An 8,956-nucleotide genomic window follows, 5' to 3' on the forward strand; every position below is an offset into this window, starting at 1 on the left:
GGATCAGTAATTCAGTTTGGCGGTGGGAGCCTTTTCTCACAGCCCTTCCGGAAGACTTGTTTATCATCTGTGATAAATGCCCTGTCGTAAAAGGTGCTCCTGGGAAATGGGGTGCAACTGAGATTGTCCTACAGTGATTCGTGGAGCGAGGCCCTTGGGGCAAGCAGCTAACTAGAGATGGACCTGACGTGCAGCCTCTGGTGATTGGAAGCACCACCTTTTTCCTCTTCTGCATAAATCGGCGTTTTTCGTGTTACAAGGTTTGCTTAGAGGGAAGTACAGCAAGTTCTTGCCTTCTTAAAACTCCTGGGTTAGGTGAATATTTTTAAAGGCCCTTATTTGAATAAGAGGGGAGTGAACACCATGTTTCAGGTCTAGAATGGAAGAGGGTGTAAGGAGCTGGCTAGACCCTTGGCTTGGGAGCCGGCTGTTGGGCTTCTATCCTGGGCACTGTGGGCACGCAGGCGCCGTTGTGGAATTCTCTTTTGGGATAATGCCCTTTTAAGGGGCCTTTCCAAAGGGAGCTAAGGCTTTCGGAGGGAGACGGATGTTTTCTGCGGGTTGGGCTTGGGGGGCGGGAAGAGGGAAGCTACATGTTACTTCATCTGTCGTAGAGTGGAACAGTGTTACAGAGTGTCAGCTTAGAGGTGTTTGCAAACTTGTCTAGAAATGAGAGCATGTTTGTTTTTTGGGTTTTTTTGTTTTTTTGTTTTTTTTAGCCCCTTATGAGTCTAGGTCTAAATGAACATTCTTGCTCATCCATGAATAACTTCAAGCCTCAATGTCAGAATAGCGTTGGAATGCTCTTTCTCATCCTGGCATCCCAGACAGGACCAGGTTCATTACATTTCCTTCCACAAACATGAACCTGTGTTGGCATCACTCATCCTGCCTTTGTCAAGCCCTGTCTTTGGGTGAGGCCAGAGTTCCCGCTTCCTGTTTTTAGAAAAGCCAGAGGCTCCCTCCGTCCCCGGGAGCTGCTTGGCTGAATAGGTAGGGGTGAGGTGAGGGGTTGGGGTTCCTGGACAATGGACCTATTTAGAGATGGCACAGTTGGCCGTTCCTACTTTTTCCTTGATTCCTGGAAGTTGCTCTGTGTTTTGTGATTAGTGAGGTCCAGTGAGCTCTGCAGCTACGAGAGCTATGGGTTGCAAGAGTGGATAGACCTGGGGAGCGGGCGAGCCTGCGGCAGGGGGAGGGCAGGCAACCTGGAACAGACTCACTTTCTATAGAACAAGTGTACATTTGCCAAAACCTGTGTATCGTGCTTTCCCAGACTGGATTCCAACCACACGGACAGTCGGAGCTCAGGACCAGCCCCAGACATGTCTTTCCCCCGCTTTCCAATTCAAGTCTTCTGTCACCGTGTCAAACTGCTATTTATAAAGCCATTTTCTTTGTACTGGATAACGGCCTGAGTCTCAGAACTCTCAGAGATAAAATAGGAAATTGGCTAGATCGGAAAAGGGGACTTTTTTTTTTCCTGGTCATAATTCTGTCATCAGGAAGTCTCTTTGATGACTCAAAGTAACTGTAATGAAGACACCACCACAGGGTCAGCCCAAATGGCCAGGTGGATTTCAATTGGCATCTCTCCCATGAAGTGATTTCTGGTGATGCAAAATTTCGGAAATGGCCAGAAAACATTGCCACTTTCACTGATCTTATCAACGGTGCTGTCGGCTACCTTGGATCTTCTCTAGAGACCAAGGGATGAGGTCAGCTCCCTCCTGGAATCTTGTGTGACCCAAGGATGTCTGTGGAGCACTAAGGGTAATACACTTGACTTTCCCTTGGAGAAGTATTAGACTGAAGCGTCTGTGAATGGTGCCTGGGTGCTCGAAGCTTTAGTCATTTCCTCCTGACGCCGTTTTGCTCAGGTGCTCGTTCCAGCTGGATTCCAGAGTTTTCCACAAGGTTGGGAAGCCATGAGAGAAATTTTAAAAATCTGTGGGAAAATGGGCAGAAAGGCGGTAGGTGGTTGATTCAGTTGGGACCTGGCCGCCGCGTCCGTAGTATTAAAGCAGGGGTACACCTTGGCTGTCCATTGGCATCAACTGGGGAGTTTTGAAAACCTTGCTACCAGGCTGTCCCAGAGCAATGAAACCAGGATCTCCGGAGCTGGAACCCCGGCGTCCGTATGTTTCAAATCTCCCCAGGTGCTTTCCGAGTGCGGCCAAGGTGGGGAAAACCACCTTGCTTTCCGGAGAGCAAGGTGCTGCTGGAGGTGGGTCTTAACGACACAGAACTAGCTGGTCTCTCAGAAACCACAGCCAGGGGTTTGTCACTGGCTTGGCAGGTTCCTGCTGCCAGTCCCAGCCTGGCGGAGGGACAAGATGGTTTCTCTCAGGAGCTCAAGGAGCATGCGACCTCCTGAATGGGGCACCTTTCATGCCCCTTGAAGGGCAGCTGATCTGCGGAGCATTGTTAGGGACCTGAATACAGTGTCTGGATGTTGAGGTTTTTCCTTAAATGTCCCTTGTCTAGCAAGAAAAAGAGTGGGGAGTTTCACCTCTTGGGATACCGCTGTCCCCCAGGAGCACCCTGCCCGTCCTTAGAGCTTATGAGTCATATGAGGAAGAGGCTTCTTCAAGACAGAGCAATGCAATACTTGTAACTTTTGTAAATAGCCCCATCTTTCAGAGTGATGTCATTTCTACATTTGATATGCTTGTATTTCGGTAGGATGTATATAGTTTAGGGGATTTTTTTTTGTTTGGTTTCGTTTTTTAGAAGAGTTGACATGTCTTTTTATTTATTGCTTGAAAAAGATCATTTGAAGAAAAATAAATACATTTTCAACCATGTCTGGCCTGGTTTATCATTTCCTTGAAAACCGCACTGCTGTGATGACTTGGAAGGGAACGAAAGAAGGTCTGGGGCGTTTGATAATCCTGTGCACTTCGTGACTGCGACGTTAAGATGGAGGACTGGTGGGCCCATTTTTGCACCCTGAACTCCACCCAAGGACAGTGATAGGAGCAGGCTGACCTGCATCTCTAAGAACCTGGTTTCTCCAGGAAGAGCCTCCCATGGGAAGAAAGAATTGAACAATAAGAGACAGAGAGTGTCCTCCATCTGATCTACTTTGGGCCAAGCACAGGATGGCGTGACAAGGATGGCTCCTTGGTGGGAGAAGTCAATCAAACAGCCTAAGCAGGAAGTGATCAGGGCTATAGCAGGAGAATATATAAGGCGTTACCCACACTGGGACACCCCGCCCTATCGATAACAAGGGGCCCTGCCTGGCTCACACAGAATCTTAGGAAATTTTACTGGCTTCATATTCCATCAGGATCATGAAAATTAGCAATATTTTTCAAGGCTAGATTGAAAAAATAATGGATGTAAGTCATGGTCCCCCAGTGCTGATCTGTGGATTGCTTGTATCAAATTCCATTGGTACGAATTTCCCAAATTGTAAATCGAAAACATATTAGTAAACATGCATTCCCACTGCATCACTGTTATTTAACCTGGGAACACTAGCCAATGTGATTAGCACTTGAAAAAAATGAGGTATAGGATTTGGAAAGTTGGGAAGCCAAATTGTTTGCAGATGATATGTGTCAGAAAAAGAGAAGAAAACCAAGTAAAAGACCATCAGAAACAAGAGAATTCAGTAAGTACTTGATTGTAACATTAATACAAAAGAATCAATAGCCTTCTTAGGTAAATATATCAATTAAAAATAAAACAGAAGTAGTAGATCCCATTTACAATATAATTTAAAAATGAAAAGTCTACAATAAACTCTACCAGAGATAGGCAAGACCCATATGATGGACATGGTAAAGCGCTACCAAGGGACATAGAACACATAAAGTGGTTCCTGGGTGGCTCGGTTGGCTGTCTGCCTTCGGCTCAGGTCATGATCCTGGGACCCTGAGATGGAGCCCTGCATCAGGCTTCCTGCTCAGCTGGGGGTCTGCTTCTCCCTCTGCCCCCCACTTGTGCTTGCTCTCTCTAGTGCTCTTTCTATCTCTCAAGTAAATAAATAAATAAAATCTTAAAAAAAAAGAACATGTAAAAAAAAGCAAAGGATATATACTATGCTCTCAGATAAACAGACTTAATACTGAAAAGCTGTTATTTCTCCATAAATTAATCTACATTTCATGTGATCTCAAAACACCCAACAGGATTTGTGAGGAACATGGCCAAATGATCCTGATTTCACCTGGAGAAATACTTATGCAGAAATAGGCAGGAAAACTGATAAAGAGATGGGAGAGACTCCCCAGGTGGGGGGATGGGATTTACATCATTTTGTACTGTGGGAGATTGTTTTAAAAATAGAGATTGTTGGGCCCACTTAAAACTTAGAGAGTCAGAGACCTTACAGACCCACAGGTGATTTCTGATTTAAAACTAGTTCAGGAATGCCTGATACAGCTCTGTCTTCTTCCATCCCCCTTCCATTCAACTTCCAGACCGTAACTTTCAATTATTGTCACTATTACTATGACAATTTACCCAAGAACTTCGTTGTGTAAATCAATAACCACTTTATTTTGCTCAAGAATTTGTAGATTAGAAACTTGAGAAAGGCTCTGCTGTCGTCTGAAGGTGGGTAGGCTGGGCATCCAAAATGGCGTGCTCACATGATGGGCAGCGGATGGCTTTCAGCTGAGAGCTCGGGTGTGACGTCAGCTGGAGTGCCAACACACGCCCTCTCCTTAGAGCAGTCAGATTTCTCACAAGACAGATCAGAGCTCCAGCGTGAGGGTTCCAGCCAACACCCCTTTTTATGATCTGGTTTCAGAAGTCACAGAATGTCACTTCCTCTCTACTATATTGGCTGAAGCAGTGTCAAGCTTCTCAGACTCAAGAAAACCTGAAAATGCACTTTTCACTCGAGAGACATTTGTCATCTAAGATCTCCTCCCAGGACTGAAAGAGCTTTCAATCACAATGCACACTATCAATGGCCCCATCTGATCCAGAAAACATCACAAGATACACCTATTCTTTGATAAAGAAATGCCAGAAAGTAGAAAGCTGTAAAAGCACCATCCAAGGAGGGAACACAGGTGGGAGGGTTTGACGTAACCGCCGATTTCAGGACCCCCACCTCCACATGAGATTTCACCTTTTTGCATCGGTGTCCCCCCAAGCTGTCTTTCCTGCTACAAAGTGAGTGGCACAGAGACCAGCCGAGTGCCTGATACGGAGGACAGTTGGCTAAAGAGAGTGTGTGTTGGATTCTCCACCAGCAGAATACAGAGCTACTGAAATTGTCTGTCAGACAGCTGAGGCAGGCCGACCTGGGTAGCTCCGGGGTCTCTGGGTAAGACAGACACGTTCCCATGAGCCCTTGCTTAAACTCCTTCCCCTGCTTCTCTTGAGCACATACCACGCCGTGAGGGTGGGGAGGTTTGGACTGGATTTTCATCCAAGGATATTATTAGTAACATCCATCAAACGGGCACGTATCTGCTACCTCCCAACAATGGGCTCTTAGACAAGACCCGAGTAGGACAACCCAGCTTAGACCAACAACTTACTCCATGAACGTAAAAGAGCTAAGTTGAAAGAGGCAGCCCCACACTAACTTACCTTCCTAGCTGCTGGTAGAGAAGGCAAGGGAAGGACTTTGTGGCAGGAGAAAGAACAAGAAGAACATGTTAATCTCGAGGCATAGGAACTCACCCAGTGGGGAAAAAAAAATGTAGTCCAATGGATGTCCTGAGTTCTGACCAGCTGAATGGGGCGTCCTCTACCTGGGAGAGAAGTTTGTTAGTGAGAGGGTAGATGGGCAGGTGGAGGCATAGAAAGGGGTTAGAAACAGGTGAAAAGGATCAGTTTCTCCAACATGTGTGTTTGGAGGAGAGGCCTTTATAGAAAAGTCTTGTTACCCTTGAGGTTGGGGATTTCATAACTGTCTGTTCCCTAAAGGTTTTGTCCAGCCTCTGGATCCATGTGTCTCAGTGGTGTGCGCGCTAAGGGTATTAGCAAATCCATCGCAGTCCCAAGAACCTCACGGCTGCCAGCACAGACAGAATAGGGAGTCTTCTGGAAACAGTGCTCAGATCTCTCATGAAAGCAGGGAATCAAGTCCTATCAGAGCAATAACCCAGGGACTTGGCTCCTTCATGGTGTCGTAGGGAGGTTCAGTGGGAAGCTACTGAACTTGGCCTTGAGGCTCCAGGTATCTCCCATCAGAGTTCCAAGCTGACTTTGTGTCGCCACTTTGGTGGTGGTTGTACAACTCTTAAATTTAGCAAACCTACTAAAGATCCCTGAATTGCACACTTAAAATGGGTAAACTTTATGGCATGTAAATGATATCCCAATAAAGCTGTTCCATGATAATATATGCAAATGTGCTCACTGCCCCAAATTTCAAAGAACACAAATACTTAAGAGTAAAAATGGAAAGCTTCTCCTCCATATCCCTGCCCTACATCCCACTTCTTCAACTTTCAGTAACCAAAATGAGCAGTTCGGTGTCATTACTTTGAGACTTGTGTTTATGCGTTGTATAAATGTATGTGTTTGACAGGATAATACTGTTAGGCAGAACTTTTTCTCTTGTTCCTTGTTACTCCTGCCCTGCCCTCAATTTGATCAGCTGGACATTTACTCTTGTCGCCCCAGGTAAAGGATGGCACTGGGCCAGAACACAGAAATTAAGAAATCACATTCTTGTCTTCTGAGTTGCAAAGGCGTAAAGCAATAGATGAGTACGTGTCTTTGCTCAGTCAGACCCTCCTGCCCTAGGGGATGCTGGTGTAGACGTGTTAATCCACACAGAGCCTGCTTTTTCACCTAACTAACAGCACACTCTGGAGATGTCCTCTGTCTGTATGTACTGTTCTCCTTCACCCTTTTTGTTTGTTTGTTTAAGAGAGGGTGGAGTGGGGGAGGGGCAGAGGGAGAGAAAGAATCTCAAGCGGACTCCTCGCTGAGCACAGAGCCTGATCTCAAGATCCTGAGATCATGACCTGAGCTGCAATCAAGAGTCAGACGCTTAACCGGCTGAGCCACCCAGGCGCCCCTCTCCTTCACCCTTTTTAATGGCTGCATAATATTTTATAATATAGTATCGACAAATTATTTTTAAATAATATCACTTATTTCTTCTTTAGCTCAAGAATGGTATGGGAGAGTGTTTTTAAACTTCCAAGAGGCTAGGTTTTTGTTTTTTAACTATTCTATGTGATAGTTATAGTTTTATTGCACTGTGGTCAGAGAATGTGATATGTCTGATGGAAATGTATGTGGTGTTTATATTTGTGTAATTTCTCCCCCCACACACTGCTTTTTTACCCAAATACGTTGTCATAAACCTTCCTGGGTGAATCTGATAGGTAAGTTGCATTAATTTACTATTTTAACTTGTGTTTCTTTTCTTATGAGATAGAACACTTTTATGTATTCAAGAACCATTTGTATTTTTTTCTATGAGCTGTGTGTTCATAACTGATTGTATCTTACAGATTTTCAGGAACTCTGTTCTGTATGGAAGAGATTAGCCCCTTGTCCGTAGTATGAATTGCAAACATTTCCCGTTTGTCTTTTGTCTTTGCTTATAATAGGGTTTTTTTTTTTTTTAAACAAATACCTATTTTGAGTCCCTGCTTTCAGCTCTCTTGGGTATATACTATCCTGCCTGACTTTATTATTTTTTTTAATTAATTTTTTTTATTCTGCCTTAAAGACTATTTAGACAGAGAACAAAGCCTCTCGCCCTGTGGCCAGGTCCCCACCACCAAGAAGGACCATCACTTGTATTTTACTGTAATACACTGGGGGGGGCGCCTGTGTGGCTCAGTTGGTTAAGCGTCTGCCTTCGGCTCAGGTCATGATCTTAGGGTCCTGGGATCGAGTCCCACATCGGGCTCTCTGCTCTGCGGAGAGCCTGTTTCTCCCTCTTGCCCTGCTCTTCTTTCTCTCTCTCTCTGTCAAATAAATAAATAAAATCTTAAAAAAAAAAAAAATGTAATACACTGGTAAGCCCATGGGAGAAGAGCTCCTCTGGCTCACTGTTCCCCTTTCCTCATAATCCTCCTGGGTCTCAACTTTGGAGCACCAGTCTATAAAATCCAGCTCCGAGTCCAAAGTGGAGGAAACAAAGAATTTTCTGCTTTTCCCCCTTGTTCTCCCCAGTTTCAAACTAATTGAAAATACCAGGATTCTTTAATATATGTTTACACTAATCACCTCCTTGAAGTCAGAGGAATTAGGTCAAAATTAACTGTTTTTATTTAATATTTATTTCTTCATGTGTGTCTCTAGGTTTCCTATCTCTTTTTTTTGAAAATTTAAATTATTTTATTATAAAAATTTATATAAACCATAAACACAACAGCTAAAAATAAAACCTAAACAGAATTAAGCCAGTACACAAAACATCTCAAACAAAAAAGTAGTAACAAGAACCTGATCAGCTTCTTTGAAATTCTTCATCTTTTAGATATCTGATGACTTCCTAGACTTAAAACAGTGATTTCCATTACACCTAGCCTGTGAAATATTAAATATTATTTCTAAAAGACAAATAAGATTCTCAAACTCAAGGATTAACAGATATTTGCCAAGTGATAACCAAAACCTGTGTGAATTTAACAAAATTATAAATCCAAAGTACAAAATCTACCTGAAATCATCTAGCCAAATACCAGATTACTTAAATGAGACTCAGCTTCTGAGACGGTATAAAGAGAAAATTAAAAACTTACTTACATACAAAGTTGTGTACACAAAGGGGTTTTTGTCAATATACGTTTAAAAACAAACCAAACCAGCCACCATTCCTGAAAACTCTTCTTACACTGTGCTGGAATTTGAAAAGACTTCTAATAACCTCCAGGTTACATAGAAAAATAAGTTTTTTCTTGTTGAAATTACAAATAATTTTTCTTTTGAACCTATTGCACTTGTTCTAGAGAACAGTTCTCCAACATTAATGCTTTTTCCCCCCTCATTACAAAAGGAAAGAATTCTATCTGGG

This window comes from Phoca vitulina, unplaced genomic scaffold (genome assembly GCF_004348235.1).
Source record: "Phoca vitulina isolate PV1807 unplaced genomic scaffold, GSC_HSeal_1.0 scaffold15, whole genome shotgun sequence".
NCBI lineage: Eukaryota > Metazoa > Chordata > Mammalia > Carnivora > Phocidae > Phoca > Phoca vitulina.